The sequence below is a fragment of the Rhipicephalus sanguineus genome, chromosome 4 (genome assembly GCF_013339695.2).
Source record: "Rhipicephalus sanguineus isolate Rsan-2018 chromosome 4, BIME_Rsan_1.4, whole genome shotgun sequence".
NCBI lineage: Eukaryota > Metazoa > Arthropoda > Arachnida > Ixodida > Ixodidae > Rhipicephalus > Rhipicephalus sanguineus.
Genome location: NC_051179.1, coordinates 147,962,127 through 147,970,893, shown reverse-complemented (window position 1 = coordinate 147,970,893; position 8,767 = coordinate 147,962,127). Strand labels below are relative to the sequence as shown.

At 46.4% G+C, this 8,767-nt stretch overlaps 1 long non-coding RNA gene across 1 annotated transcript; it reads right to left on the bottom strand.

Annotated features, from left to right (window-relative positions):
* Positions 1-4,693: 4,693 nt before the first annotated feature.
* LOC125758414 (uncharacterized) lies at positions 4,694-8,338 on the bottom strand. The gene is made up of 3 exons (XR_007416032.1): positions 8,285-8,338; positions 7,672-7,739; positions 4,694-4,818 (listed from the first exon to the last, which is right to left on the bottom strand). It is a non-coding gene; the product is annotated as an uncharacterized LOC125758414 (long non-coding RNA).
* Positions 8,339-8,767: the final 429 nt, after the last annotated feature.

The window sequence follows — 8,767 nt, the reverse complement described above, 5'->3', positions numbered from 1 at the left end:
CTTGGGATGACTGTGATTTTCTGCTTCTTATATGTTTATGAGTCACATAAAACCTTACACCTATGGGGAACTTTACGGATGGTAATAAAATTGGGTTCTAATTGTATAGTTCTTTCATAGCACTACATCATACAATACTTCATAAAACAGCAGCAATGGTCGGACGAGGATGGACGCAAGAGAGCAGGCTTCTTAATCGAATGTCCGGTGGAATATGCCGAAATAACTGGCTATTTTGTGCCTAAATTATTCAGCACTTACCATAGCGAATTGCAGAAAGAAATATTGATTTAAGGTGAGCTTCATGTCAGGTATGTTGGAATTAACAAACTCCTCTTCATACTTAGCCATGAATATTAAGTAGCTCTGAAAACAAGAAGAAATCAAGGTAAAGGATATTAGGCTTTGGCAAGTCAACCTTAGCTCTCGTCAATCCGTGATCTATACCTAAGCTTACGATCATGTCATGTAGCGTCGAGAAGAGAGGTCAATCCGTGAATAAAAAAAAATTCCAATGTTTGCTAGTAAGACCTCAAAATTAAGCGATTGCGAATGGTCGCATCTGATGAAATTGGGTTACGACCATTTTGGACACGTCTGCTATGTCTGCCTAGGCGCTACGGTGGACAGGAGACTCCCGCTTTAGAACTACATGTGCATGTGACGTGAATATTCGTGAAGCTTGAAGTACCTTGTAAGCGAGTGACAGGCCGCCAGACATCATGATCAATTCCTCCAGCAATTGCGGGTAGTCCATCTGGAAGAACAGAAAACAAAAACTATAATTACGAGGTCATACTCACATATAGACTTACGCTAAATTTTCCCGCTAGTGAAGTACTCCAGCCTACCTCTATAACACCGGTATCAAGCGAACAATCACAGAGAACACTTGCGAAAATGCAGGAGCCTTCACCCTGCCTGGAAAAGGTGGTCAAGCGAAGCACGGCGTCTGCATGTCTGACGTACTTTTCTTTCTTTCTTTCTTTCTTTCTTTCTTTCTTTCTTTCTTTCTTTCTTTCTTTCTTTCTTTCTTTCTTTCTTCTTTCTTTCTCTCTTTCTTTCTTTCTTTCTTTCCTTCTTTCTTTCTTTCTTTCCTTCTTTCTTTCTTTCTTTCCTTCCTTCTTTCTTTCTTTCTTTCTATCGTATTGTGCAATGCTCCTTCCTAACTTACTTTTCACCATGGCGGAAATTGGATCTTCATCCACGTGCTTAACAACCATGGTCATATATCCAGGCAACAATGAAACGTGACAACCAGAAATGACAAGTCACTTCAGTAAAAGATCAGATTGTCACATCTGAAAAGGAGCTGATCGCCGAAAAGCCCACGATCTTGAGATCATCAATTGTTGGATAATGGAGCGCACAAATTTGCATGAGATCGGCGCACTTTTGAGGGTCGCATGTCTGTACGCTCTACGGCGCCATGGTTTTAGCGTACGGCGGTGAAATCATGCCAGTTAAGAAAAGCTTGGCTTAAAAAGAAATGCTTCCTTTATTGGTCTTGATGCGGCAAGTATGCGGAATGTTCTTCAAGGAAAGCTTAATATTCTTCCTGACAGTGTCGGTTTATATACTTTTCCGTAGTGTGAACGGCGAGACGATGCACCGTGCCTCATCACGGAGGACGCAGGTAAGTTGAATTCTTGTCCTTCGTTAGGCGCCTTATCCAACGCCACTTGTTATCCGAACTTGTTTAATGTACGCTGGGCATGGTTGGAACGACAAATGTGTCCATACAAGGGATGCTGCATGGAAAGCTTCGTCGACATCGCACCGTTCCATTGCGTTTTCTACATGACCTACCTGATACATTAAGGTCCTTGCGGGCTAATGGACGAATATGTTTTCGTAGATTTAAGATTCACACTTTCCAGTGATTTTGCCTGCTGGCATGCTGCTTTCCGTGCAAGTATAAGTGCCATTTGCTGTCCACATCGCTAGCTCTAAGTGCAGGTGCTCACTTCGTCGATAGATTCGTGGCTAATCTAGCTGGCCCGCACTGCGGGAGAAAATGGTAATCACGAACTTTTGACGAGGCTAGACAACCCGCCAGAACCACGCAACGTTTGAGGAAATTAGGGAGGTCTGAAAAAGTCGGCAAACTGTCTACACCAGTGGAGTCGTTATTGAAGAGAGCGCGCCCTCATATTCTTGGCGGTGCCGAACGCTGTTAAATAGGTCAAGGGAGTCTACACTGTCCGCAGTTCAATATCTTACCGCAACATGACGTGCTATATCCCTCACGCGCCTTTATCAAGTCTATTCTATTATGTCTGGGAACCATATACAAGAATAAAAAAGGCGGCTTTACCACAACACCCTTTCTTGGCCCCATGTCGGCCCATGCTAGTATGGAGCTTTTACATTGTTTGCTGCAGTCGTGGAAGGATAATTTAATATAATATGGGCTTCAGCCAAGGAAGTGTTGATTTTCAGACAGGAAAGCGGGGCTTTTTAGGCTAGCTTCGAAAAAAAAAACATGGCTGATCCCTCTGTCATAGGAATCGGTATAACACGAAACTGAAACGTGTCTTCACAGACGTAGTTGAGCGTTTGTTGTGCATTTGTTCGCCCCAAGCGCGAAGGAATGAATGCTACAGCAACAAACTGTAATGTCACGCGAACAACGGCAAGTATATTGAAACTTGCAATGCGCTGCTCAAGCAGAAAGGGCGCACGGAACGAACATACACAGGATGAGAGCGAGCTGTCACAGTTGTAGCTTATTTCTGTGGGAGCAGCGCGCTCCTTTCGCAAAAGCGGCCGCTGCGGTGAGCAATGTGACCTTCGTGCCCTGAACGCAAACTTGCGGTGAGAGCGCAAGACGTACGCACCACCGCCATCACGAGATAAACCCGCGAACTAGCGACCACTTCCTGTAGAGGCGCGCGCTCATCCGCGTGGGACGACGCCCTTTAAAGCGCGCTCTTCGAGACCTTCGCGCCATCTTGCTAGAAAACAGGCTGAAGTGCCACCGATCTCTGAGTATCGCCATTGGTAAAGGGTGTATATAGATAGCTCGCCGTTAGCATGGCAAAGAACGTGCCGTTTGTGGCCGAATCGTTTCGCGCTCTGCGCTGCAGAGCGAGGGGTCGTAAGTTCGACTCCCGGCGACGGAACTTTTTCTTCTGTTTTCTTTGCCAACTGTTAGTCTCTATATTTTACAACGTCATATCCGTGACGGAAATACGTCAGTAGAGCCGTGGTGAACCCCGGCATAAGTGTTAAAATCGACTTAGGAATAGCACCACCTAAGTTTTGCAATGAAACCCAATTGTAAGCTCTTGACGGCACTTGGAACAGCGCTTGACTCTCCAATTTTTCACAAGTCGGTGCAGCCATGTACGCGGACGACAAAAAAATTACGCCATCTGCCGCAAAAGGGAACCATGTGCGGATGCGAAGCAGCGGGGAGATGGTTAACTTGAGATGTAGATAGTGTAATTTTCTTTTCTTGCGTTCTCGAGCCTGTGCCTTCCTCCGACGTAAAATCAGCACTGTCTTCCTCTCTCCATCCAGCTCCCGCTGCGTGGAACTGCCGGCGTTCGAGGTATTCGACTCCCGCAAAGTCGCAAGATCATGTGCGTCTGCATCTCTGCAGTCTATGTCATTGGTGTCGTGGGATTCTTCAGCGAGGGTAGGAGAGCACGAGCGCCCCGCGTCCAGAGCCACAGAAGCAGAGGGGGCCATCGGCCGCTCGTGCCACGTCAAGACGCCGGAGGCGTCACTGCTGCCCACTCGTCGCAGGAGAGAATGAGGCGCGTGAGAGGGGGAGTGGGGGAAGGGGAGTGGAGAGAGGGTGTGTGGAGAGATGTGTGGAGAGGGTTTGCGCATGCGCAGTAAGGGTGGTCACGCCGCACACCACCACGACCACGAACACCAGATTGAACTCCGCCACAAGATGCTTCGTATGTAAAAGAATTGCAAACAGGGCAGCGCTTTAGTGCTCCGCTGTTCGCATTTGTGCTGATCGCGTTTTTACATTGGTGGTAATTAAAGGCGCTAGATTCGCCCTTGATTGTATCATGGATTGCTTATGGTCTTCTTATGAGCAGTCAGTTTTGAAACGCTTGGGAAGTAATGCGAAAATTTGTATTTCTTGTTATCGCGATAGTACTCTTCGAGCCTTCTCGAACAAAGGGTGAGTGGATTACACCGGATATTGAATGGATCCGTAACGTCCATAACGCCTCGTTCGTCAGACATAAGATCACGAGCGACGCATCTTCAACGACGTCACTCTCATACAACCTTTAATTTTATCAATGCGAATACAGATGCCCGCTTTTGTATACGAGAAGTGGTACGCTTCCCAGGCCATGAATCTTGTGTACAGAGAGAAGAAATGAACAAAACAGAACAACTGCAAGAAAGCCTACACCTCAATACTCGATTAAGAATAAATGAATGCAATGTTGCATTTAACAGATTAAAAAAAAAATTGGCTGTCCAGTTGTATCTTTAGCTTTTTAATAATCGACATTACGAATTTTGTTCTATTTGAATTCCTTCTTTTCCTTGACTTCTTTGTTTTTATTTCTGTCATTATTTATTTATTTCGAAAATAAAACGTCCTATATCATGCCCCGTTATGCAGCGTCGATTGAAGAGGTTATGTTAACAATAATTTGACATTCCACACATCTGCATCGAAGAGTCAGAATGGCACGGCACACCTCACCTGAAGTAGGACACTTCGATCCGCGATTGCGTCAACGTTTCGAGCAGTGCAGTTCACCACATTGCTGAATTTATTCCTGGTGTCTTCCGAATGCCAGTTCTGAATTTCAATTCGGTCATTGATATATGAACCTGCAGAGTTGAGGAAGTGTGGGCACAATTTCATTGAAAATCATTAAAACGTATTAAGCTCTGCTTTTGGGCATAATACATGCCTCTCACAATGCTAAACTGCAGAAATAAAGAATGTAATGCCAATGTCATTCAGTATTTTTTTATACTCGTAATGAAGTATTTAAAGTAGTTGACCATATATGTCTGAACAGAGATTGACGTGTAGGGTGCGACCACAGATCGGCGTGCGGCTGCTGTGGGGTTGCCGCGTGGGAGCCGCCGGCCGATTCCTTCGAGCACGAAATTTGTGACGTGAGGACGAATTACCACACAGCTTAAACGCAGTGAGACTTTTTGTCCTGTTCTATTTGGCTGTAAAGAACATCGGCGCTAGCTGTAGCAAAAACGGAAAGCAAATCGTGCTCAACGTCTACGAGAGAACAAAGTGCGAATAGACTCTTTTTAGTCACTGATCGAATCAGTTATATCCGGACATGAACTGGGAGCTTTGTGCGGTCGAAACATGCAGCATTAGTTCACAACTGATATGAACATCTCTTAACGTCCGTATAGTGACGAGAGCAGATCAGTTAGCAAACTGTTAGCGGCGCTCGCATCACGATCTTTTCGAGCATCCCTGTGCTGTAATATAGAAAACACAGAATTGTCACAGGTACACTGCGTCACGCGGAACGCGCAAGAAATAAAAAAGCCAGGAGATTATCCGAACTATTGACATCATTTCGCACTGCGACCTAGGGTGTCGTGGTGTTTGCAATTGAAGACCCACTTTCAGCGCAGCTTCCCCTTCTCTCCCCCCTTCCGTTGTGTTGGTCAGTTCGAAAAAGAACGAGCTCAGCAATGGATGCAAAAAATAAAAATCAAGCGATGAAGCGCTGCCTACAAAGGCCTGCCACATTAATCCTAGGCTTTCCGGGGTAAATAAATGGTATGTAAACAGTTGGTCGAATGCAACATCAGGGGTCCCTGGTCGCCTTTATCGTGAACAAACATGCCTAGCCATAACGATGCGCATTAAAAAATAACGTGAAAGGTCCGACTGAGTGAAGGTATGGCGCAGAATTCGCGCCATCACTTGGGTGATTAAGGAGGGCCCTCTCCCCCGTGCGCACGCCTATGTATCAGCCTCTTATTCCTGTGCGGCAAAATCGGTGTGAAACTTGAAAGGTTTAACGACACAACATTGCAGAAGGGTTAAGGGTGCCGTGCCAAGGAGCCCCGGAACAATTAGAGCCACCTTGGATGGTTTTATAACGTGCATGTAAAGGTATAAATGCGCGAGACATCTTGCGCTACGCATCCGTCAAATGCTGCTGCCTCGATTGCGTTTTAATTTTTGACTACATATCCGCTGCACGCAGCCACAGACGCTGAGTACGTAACTCGCGAAAATTTCCTTCCATGCCGCAAAGAAACCCCGCCGTGGCGGCTTTAGCAGGTAACGTGTTGCTCGCCGCGGCGACGGGATTTAGGTAAGGGCGAAATACAAGCACGCCCGTGTACTTAAGATTTACTGGGCGCACGTTAAAGCATCATAGATGGTCAAGATTATTCCGGAGTCCCCCACAACGACGTGCCTGATAATCACGTAAAACCCCATAAGATATCGTGCCAAGTCGGGAAGTTTTCTTTGGGGCTGTAGTTATTTAATTGGGTAAGCTTTTTCTGGCAATCACAGAGTTCAATGTTTATTTAATAACTTATTTATTTACGCTACCGGCGTTCAGTTAGCGCTGTTTTCTGCGGCTAAGGCCACCCCCTTTGCTTCGCTGAGACACGCCAAAACTAAAGCAAACTGCGCAGAGCGTCAGTCATTTACTGAGCACCAGCGCCAAGAACTGCAATGAATTGCCTCTTGTGCGGCACAGCCGAGCGAGGAACACACGGAACACATCGTATTTTAGCTGCAGCACTTTCAGTGGCGGTCTGACAACATAGTCCCTGCTTCGAGAGATAGGCCGGGAAACCTTTTATATTGTCTCTCAGCGGCTTCAGGTGCAGGTTTTGGGAGATCGCGTGGCGGCGACGCGACTCCGTCGTTTGCGACACACACGTCGAGAGCAGCATATCCTTGTAATGTAACGCTTTCAACACGCGTGGCCCTGCGGGTACTCGAATGAGAAACCGCGAACTTAAGTATGAGCTGTTGGGCGCTTTAAACTTTTTTTGGTGGTAAACAGCCTAACGAGAACGAAACACACAAACGCCTTCGCTGCTTTTGTAGGTAGCATCGCACTCAATCATAGAGCGCGCTGTGGGTATCCCCGTTACTGTTTGTGCGCTAAAGAGCTCTTATTAAACCACTTCGACGGCTGCGACGGCTCGAAAGCACTAAAGTACCTTCACTGAAGATTGCAGCTGCGCAGCCTCGTGCGGCAGCAGTCCAGGGAGGCCAATGCCAGCGGCGCTGTGCGGCTACTTCAGGCCAGCGAAGCAATCTCTCCAGCGGCGCTACGCTGTAGTTTTCATTGTCTGGAAACGCCTTAACGGGCATTGCTAGTACGTACCAGCAGCCTCAGCATGTCTGGGATCATAGCTTGCCAACTAGTGTGGCAAGTTGGAAGTCGGGACATCGATTAAAAGGATGGGATAGTCACCCTAAATTTGGGATTTTAGGCAACGCGGGCCATGGGGTCCCTATGGAGCAGAGAGGTATATTCAGGACTGGATAAGGGCCTGGGTCATCGCTCGGTACTCAGCTGTGTTCGCGTGTTCTTCGTGCCGCCGTCCCGACATACCCTGCCTTCCTTTGTTCCGGCGTCAGCGCCCAGGGTGGCCGCGCCGATACAAGACTTTGGCGATTTATACGTGTGGCGATTGTGCCTCGCGAAATACGGCTAAGTTTCTCACCTGTGAACATAATAGCTTCCATAAACTTGATCGATATCATAGCACCTATGGTGCTGAATGCGTAGACACTGCAAGGAAGCAGAAGCCAGTGTTACAGGGCTTTAGTGACTAGATCTTCAGTTAATTGTGCTCATGGCTTGGATAACAGCCTAGCGCATGGGGGGCTTTTTTTTCAACGACATCTTAGTTATAGCCATGCATTACAGTGAACGAAAGATTTAGCGCTGTTTTATTGGTGACGTTCTGGCGATTGGAGAAACTGCTTCTGGTTACTTCGGCTAAACACGCGTGCTTGACAAGTGGTTTAATGAAATGCCTTCTCAGCCCGAGTACATCTAGTAATAACCGAAATACATAAGGACAGAGATATCTGCTCGTGTCCTCTCCTTCGTTTCTCCTAAGCGATTGTCGTTTTCCTTAAATTATCATCTAATGGGGTTCGCATTTACAGCAAGCCCGAGTAACTTTACAACGTAGTTATATATTTTGCGTCGCCTTCTTTCTAAACAGCGGACACAACGTGAAGAGACTGCTGTTCGCCAAACGAAGACGTCTGGAGCACACATCTTGAGGCTTCTATAATTTATGAACGAATAAAAGCGCTAATACTTACGGAGGAAGTTCAGTCAGCATCGTTGCGTTGTGTATCATAACAATAGGGATCACTGCACGAAAGAATAGGCCAGATAAGCTTAAACATTCATTTTAATAAAATGAAACTTGAGGTAATTTGTCGCGAATTACCTATCTTATTGCACCAGTGCACGTAATGAACGTTGGTTGAAAATGGCGTCGCGGACCTGCAATGGGAAAGTTGTCTTACACTTCGATCTGAATAATAATTTTAGGTGCGGAGCACTTTAGGGGCCCGGACTGTCGTATGCTATCGTACGCTGTCGTCGCTTGGCGTAACGCAGGAGAAACCACGTATAAGAATGCGTGAAAAAATACGTAAAAATAAAATACGTATAAAAATACGTTTCTAAATTCTAGCTAAAACATAGCACGTGCATGGAGGACATTCTAACACCCGCTCGTCCTCGAACCCCTGTGCACGTTTGACACCTTCCTGACACTCTTTGTTAGGTAAGGTAAG